The sequence below is a fragment of the Homarus americanus genome, unplaced genomic scaffold, assembly GCF_018991925.1.
Source record: "Homarus americanus isolate GMGI-L3 unplaced genomic scaffold, GMGI_Hamer_2.0 scaffold52512, whole genome shotgun sequence".
In the NCBI taxonomy this organism is placed as follows: Eukaryota; Metazoa; Arthropoda; class Malacostraca; order Decapoda; family Nephropidae; genus Homarus; species Homarus americanus.
In genome coordinates, this window is record NW_024735442.1 from 648,496 (window position 1) to 656,723 (window position 8,228).

Consider the following 8,228-nt stretch of genomic DNA (forward strand, 5'->3'; position numbering starts at 1 on the left):
GTCCTTGAGAGAAGCGGTTAGGATATCTCTCATTGTTTCCGGTCTCTCTCTGCATACCATTGCATAGCCAAAATAAGGTAAGAGAGAGGGCCCAGTAATGGTTGGTGGTGTGGTGGGGGCGAAGCTGTAGGTGTCTACTTTGGTGAATAATGCAGACTGCTAAAGGGAGTGTGGTGTGGTGGGGAGAGACGTGGCCGGTGGGTGGAGGGAAGGGATCCCAGTATTGCCAAACACCCTCCACCACGTTCACCATTTCTTCCCAACATAAAATATCTTAATACTCTTTCGGGTCTCTTGAAATTTAGGAACCACTACAGTACTTATTTCACCTGAAGATTAAGCACCCAAACATTAAATAAGGGGGTTAGATGAGGTTAGATTTTTCGGTTAGGTTAGTTTAGCATTACGATATTTATTAATCAAGTGAAATAAGCATGAGGTCCTCGTTTTTTACCGTCACCTAACTATTTAACCGTCTCAACAAACAAAAATGATGCCAGTATAACTGCGTACTGTGACCCTACAGCCCCCTCCACGTGACTGCAATTCTTTTAATTTTATATTAATCCTTTTCTAAAGCTTTGTTTTAACGCGAAATATCTCCAACTGCATCCGATCGTTTAATATCTGAAAGAGTCATTATAGTAGAGGAGTATGGCGGGAGACTAGGGATGGGAGGGATTGAGGAAGGGAAAGGGTGGGAATGAAGTCTGGCTAAGATGCTCCTGGGAGTGGCACATAGATGGGGAATTTGACTGACTGTTCCATGGACATCGTGGTACAGAAAGGTGTACCGTGGACCACGTGGTAGAAAGGTGTTCCTTGTGCCACGTGGTACAGAGAGGTGTTACATGGACCATGTGGGACTGAAAGGTGTTCCATGGACCACATGAGTGTATAATTATGTGGTATCAGGGTGAAGGAAACACTGTGAGAATGGAATAGCAGGGTGAGGGAAGCACTGAGAGTGGAGTAGCCGGGCTGGGTGAGGGAAGCAGTGAGAGAGTGGAGTAGCAGAGTGAGGGAAGCACTACAGTTAGATAGATACTGATAACAGACGATAACTGATACGGACTGCTGATAGTGGTAGCGTTACGACTCCGTCACTACCTCTATTGTTCTTCCTTGTCACATCTACTGTCTCTCCTTGCCACTACCTCTATTGTCCCTCCCTGCGACTACCTTTACTGTCCCTCTCTGCCACTACCTTATCACTCCCTATACTCTCTCTATACTGACTCTCCCTGCCACTAATCTACTGCCTCTCCCAGTCCCTGCCATCACCTCTACTGTCCCTCCCTACTACTGTTGGTAGCAACGGATTTAAGTTGGATAAGTTTAGGTTTAGGAGGGAGATAGGAAGGAACTGGTTCACAAATAGGGTGGTGGACGAGTGGAACAAGCTTAGCAACTTTGTCGTAAGTGCTGGAACGCTGGAAAGTTTTAAATGGAGGCTAGATAGATTCATGGATGATAGAGAGTGGTAGTAACTCTCGACAGGAGCTGCCGTGCACAGGCCAACCGGCCTATTGCAGACTCCTTATATTTTTATGTTCTTATGTAACACGACAGAGCAACAACAGCCAAACAACAAACACGGATAGAAAATAAGAGTAGCATTAGAATTAAGTACGGAACATAAATAGCAATAACAAAGGTATATAAAAAAACAACACGAATACATCAACATCGTGATTGCATAAGCACTACTGCAAGTTGCAACAAGACAAAGAACAACACCACCACACTAGGAGAGGGGTGGAGCGAGCCAGGGGTAACACGGTACCAACAGTCACGTGGTCTCTGGTGTTGGCTCATCATATGTGAGCCTCCCTAGTTTTCTCAGTTCAGTACACAACATACGCCTCAGAAACACCAATATGACTGGGTTCATTTATAATGCTTGATGCTATATGTTATGGTAAGCCACAACATTAACAAATGTCTACTCTCAGTCTACGCAAGTCACACACTCAGGTTTTTATTGATACAAATCCCTCCGCGTCATAAAGTGGTTCCCATTTTCTTCGTCAATTTAGTATACAGTACTGCACGGTAAAAAAAAAGTTCATTAATTTCTTACGTATGTTTATAGTCCTTATTCATTAATGGTGAAAAATATATATCTGTTCAGAGACATTATAAATGCCATTTGACCTTCCATTATGACCTTGAGCTTTGTTTGCAAGGAACCATTGTTGAATAACGATTGTTAATATATACACAGTAAACACATATACAGCTACATACACACATGGTTTTAAATTAGACAAATTTAGATTTAGGCGCGAAATAGGTAAACATTGGTTTGGAAATAGAGTAGTGGACGTCTGGAACAAGTTACCAAATATCATCAATAACTCGAACACGCTGGATAGCTTCAAACATAGGTTGGATGGATATATGAGCAATAGGGGCTGGGTGTAAATGGGACAGCCCAGTATGGGCCAATAGGCCCGCTGCAGTTTCCTCCATTCTTATGTTCTTATGATCTTCATCTAGACTAAACTAATCGCTGTGTAATCGAGATATTTGAGCGACTGTTTGCTGAAGACGTTAGTGGGTTATTTGGCATACGTTTACCCTTTATGGGATATATTACATCATTTCTTGAATACCAATGTGTCTCAGGTACATAGTAAAGTAATTTTTATATAAATTAAGCTAAACTTTACCCGTGACGCAACAATGACGTTGGATGTTTTGCCAAGTGTGCCCTTAAGCATTTTGTAGATATTGATGTATTTGAGAATTTGTGATAACCTGAAGATTGTTCGCCTTGTTTTTATTTTTTTACGGGGATTAGCCCACCCGAGCATAGGTCACTGACCCACACCAGGGCCGGGGGGAGGGGAAATAATAATAATAATAATAATAATAATAATAATAATAATAATAATAATAATAATAATAATAATAATAATAATAATAATATTAATAATAATTAATAATAATAAATAATAATAATAATAATAATAATAATAATAATAATTAATAATAATAATAATAATTACTAAAAATAAAAAAAAATATAATAAAATAATAGTAATAATGGATCACCTGAAGAATTGTCACCCCAGAGTTTGACAGGGTGACAATTCTTCAGGTGGGATATCCCGGGGTGATAAATCTTCAGGTGGCAACACCTGGGGGTGACAATTCTTCAGGTGGGGTCAGGACCCTCCATGGTTAGGTTAAGTTAGGTGTATATTATTCTTTTTTTTTCTTTAAACTTTTCACAATAAATATGCATAACACAAAGGAATATATTTATGTTATCCTAATTATACAAATTATATTCACTGTGGGCTGGGGTGACAATTCTTCAGGTGGGATATCCTGGGATGATGATTCTTCAGGTGGACAATCTGGGGTGACGATTCTTCAGGTGATCCGTAATAATAATAAAAATTATAGCCATAAATAATGCAATAAAAAATAAATCAAGAGTGAGAAACTTTTTTCACGCGGATTAGCCCACCCGGGCACAGGTCACTGACCCACATCGGGGACTGGGGGTCGTTTTTTTAAATTTTAGTTTAACACATTTATTGACAAAGCTTGGAGTGCGAACATGTAATAATAATAATAATAATTTATAGTAAATAGAATTTATAATAAAAATACAAGATTTAAAATAAAATAATAATTCACAGTAAATAACATTTATAATTAAAAATAAAATAATGAAATAATAATGACAATAATAATAATATCAACACTGTAATAATAATAATAATAATAATAATAATAATAATAATAATAATAATAATAATAATAATAATAAAGAACCATAACAAATCAATAGTGAGAAACAATATATGTATGTTGTGTTGTCAATAGTAAGAGTAACAATTGAGACCCTGCAATTGTGTGTAAATGAGGCAGAAAGTCAAATCAGCAACCTGGGACTTGGTCACAATTTTTGTGGTGCCATATGGCAGCAGGGTCCACCATTAGACAACAAATTATGCTTGAACACCCTAACGCTACTTTGGCGGGATTAAATCAGGTTAGATTATATTATGTGAGGTGAAATAAGCCGGAAGTTAATTCTTAGGTGATCCTGAATATTGTCACCCCTTGGTAGACAGCAGTGGCGTGGAAGGCTGTTACAGTGGTATGAAGAGTAAGACAAGACAAGATGCAATGTGCGTTGGTAATGAGTGAGTGGACCATAACATAGAGGTAGGTATCAATAGTTCAACACCCCCTTCCTGGTGTGTTCTGATACTGAGATCAAAGTTACAGCGTCGGATGCTACGTTAACACTTCACAGAGTCCAGAGAGATGTACTGTTACAACACTAATCATTTTAAGACAGGAGTTATATTTCCCGTTGACCGAATGTGTGAAAGCGACCCTAACCTTTCTCTTTGCATTTTCCTACAGATATCAGGATTCAATAAAATCATTACAATGGGAATATCCCATAACCTTGACAATAAAAATAATGTTCTCATGACTATAAGCATTGCGGGGGTCATAATTGTACTGCAACCCTACCATAGCTAGATGTGGATGGTAGGTCCGAGTATACGAAAATCAACAAATAAAGCTAGCATATTTGAGGATCCCAGCTCTGGCTTGTGATTGCAACTTTGTCATAATTATTTGAAATATCTATAATTACTGAAATTTGTTGTTTAATATCTTTGGATACTTCGGCTTTTTCACTTGGCTTTGAAAATCAGTCGTTCGTTTTGTGGCGTGAGCTGCTTCTCTCACTGAATCGTGTGAATCCTGACAACTTCCCCAGTGTTTACTTCGGCGCCTCTACATAATCGCTACTTACGGATGTAATAAAGTCACTTAATGAATTGCAGATGTAGTAGGTGTTTATCTTGGATCTCCATGATACTACACATAGAGGCCATCATTACAGTAAACATTGTAATTTTAGACTGTAATTTACATGTGCTATGAGGAAGCTGAAACTAAATATTTTATACATTTTCCCGGAGTGTGGGTGGGCGATGTTTTCAAGTGTTTAGAATTTAATGTGTCTGTGCAGATGCGTGCGCCTGTGTGGCTGTAGTGTGTGTGTGGATGCATGTGCGTGCGCTTGTAACCGGGTATGTGTGGTGGGTGAGCTCATGGCGCCAGCACTTGCAACATCAATAATTAATTAATCAATCGCCAAGTTTTCTCACTCGGACGACGTATCTGGTTGAGCTGATGTGAGTGTGTGTGTGTGTATGTTGTTGAAGCTGGTATGTGTGTGTGTGTGTTGTTGAAGCTGGCTTGTGTGTGTTGTTGAAGCTGGTATGTGTGTGTGTTGATGTGTGTGTGTGTGTGTGTGTGTGTGTTGTTGAAGCTGGCTTGTGTGTGACTCAGGTCACACGTGAGTCATTGTCAGAGCTATCCATAGGGTGAGTTACCTACAGTGGGAAGTGTATTCATTTTATGTTTGTGTCCGAGAGTCAGTGTCTAGTAACGTAAATATAATGTTCTAGTAATTTCGATATAATGTTCTATTAATGTGCCCATGCCATTCAGTTAATTAAAAAATAGTTGTATTGAAAGCGGTGTTTAGAAAGCTTTCCCCTAAGAAAGTATTAACAGTAAATAACTAAACGGCCACGCTACCAAACTTCCTCTCTTTACAATCCCCCGACTATAGTATCTTTCTATGAAAAATCCCCCTCATTACAGCGAGATGCCGGGGTAGTTGTCACAGTCTGACTGGTCGCCCTTGTTCTTATGAATATTTACGATGGAGGCATCTTTAAGAGCTTGGGGGATTTCCTCCTTTTCCCATATATTCTCCAGGAGAGAGTGGAGATGTCTGGTAAGCAGAGGTCCTCCTGCTTTATGCACCTCGGCTGGGATTCCATCAAGCCCTGAAGCTTTGTTATTTTTCATCTGTTGATGGCAGTGGCTACCTCATTCAGGATGGAGGATAGCTGAGGTGGGTCAGCTCTGGATGCTGAGGGACCTACTGGGTAGTCAGGACATCCACATCGGTGTTTCGATTGAGCAGAGAATGGTAGTGCTCTTTCCAGTGCTGAAGGAGGCCTTCTTCGTCTTTAATCAGTTACCTTCGGATGAGCGGAGGGGGGGCTGCGCCATGAACTGCTTTAGTGGAATTGAAAAATTTGCATATCTTGTGTTGATCTGCAAGTTTTTACGTTTCACATGCTTTATTTTTAAACTAGCTGTTCTTTAGATTGCGAAGTTTGCGCTGGGCAGCCACACTCTTCTTGCGGAGGGTATCAGCTTTGGTTCGAGACTGACACCCGTATTATTAAACAACATCTTCCCTTTCTGACTTAGAGTCTTCTTGAAGGGATTGTTCTTTCAAGCGGTATTTTTAATTGCTCGAACCTCTTCCCCTTCGTGTGGGACCAAGTAGGGGAGGTCTGGTAAATTGGTAATACACCTTTTCACATATCCGTTTAGACATTGTTACATAACTTTTTGACAAATTTCATAACCGAATGACAGAACACATATCGAATGGCAATCTAAAATAAATGTTCGTTCATGCTAACGGAAATGATTGACATAAGTTATGAAGTTGACAGACGTGAACAATAAACCGACAGTCTACATATAGTTTGAGAATGTAACAATTGGAGAATGACATACCACCAACAGTTATTTTAGATTGTCATTCGATATGTGTTCTGTCATTCGGTTATGAAATTTGTCAAATAGTTATGTAACAATGTCTCAACGGATATGTGAAAAGGTGTACTGTCCACTTCGCTGATGCATTATGGGTCGTCTTACTCGTGTGTTTGTTTACCTTCGTTGGAGCTAAAATTATGAGTTCTGTGCTCTCCTATATCGCAGAGAAAGCGTGATTTATTAGTCCATTTGATTGGGGAGGAAAAGATTTTACAAAATAAAATTACTTGTGGAAAGCATGTTAGTTACAAACACGGGAAAATATACATTTTCTAAGGTTTCCAATGTAATTTTCAAATATAACTTATGTACAGTAATGCATAAAATAATAGGAAATGGCTTTCAAGTGCTGATATGTCCTTATTATATTGTCATGGGTTAAAATTTTTGGGTGCCAAAAAGAGGCATAGAAAGATGAGAACTTTTAACAGTGGATATTAAAGCTTATTATCGATGTTGTTAAAATCAGGAAAGGACTTAGGATAGCCATGGCCAGATTATTTGCTTAAGACAATCAGCCAGGAACATGCTGGATGCTTTAGGGACAGACCGAGGCCAAATATTTCGCCCTTTGTAGGCAAGGTTCATTAGGTTAGGTGAGGTTAGATTATGATACCTTAGGTCATTATGTTGCTTCTTATTAACTTTCTGACGTTTCTTTCAATATTCTGCCATGTTCGTTATCAAGAGATGAAAGAATCTAAAGTGCCATAATTTACACGATTGCTTAGGTTTATTTATAATATTCTATTAAAGTACCTGGTGCTTGGATGTAATATTCATTTTAAAAAGTAACTGCCACTCATGACAACAAATGTAAGAATGAATTTTTTCTTTCCGCATTTTCTACTGTCGAGCAAATTTTAGGTACAGTCTCACCCAAAAGTTCGTTAACTCTCCCAGCTAGCTATTGCTGCACTGCCTGCTTCAGATGTTTGAAACTGTCTCAATACCAACCAGAACATGACACCGATGCGAATGAATCTAAAGGTTCGAACAGACTCAAGTTCATATATCTGAAGCAGGCAGTGCAGCAATCGCTGGCTGGGAGAGTTAACGAACTTTTGGGTGAGACTGTATATAACTAGTAAATTACTTTTTCTATTGCAAACAAATCATTGTTAAACTCCTGAACCCCTGCATTTGTTCCAACCGAAGGAGGACATGGGGAACTACAGTGTATATTATACAATTTTTTTGTATTTTTTCCATACTCCCTAGTCCCTACATCATACTGATTATTAGAAAATTATTAATTTTCCTCACAGTAATTCTCCAAATATAGAACCAACATTTCAAATACAAGTCCTGTATAAGAAAATGTGCATCCATGAAGAAAATAGTAAGCTGCATATTTGCTGAGATTTTCTTGTACAGTATTTACTAATTTGCATTTCTAATGCTTATAAACCTAACACGAGAAAGCATTTGATTGTATATTATATATTACTAACCACAGTACAACCGTATCTGGTAATAGCTGTTTCAAGTATTGTACAAATATTAAAGTATCTAGAATACAAGTATTGTAGTGTGGCCTTCACAGCCAGTTACCAACATTCGTACTTTAACTATACCTCTAACTATTAGTTGTT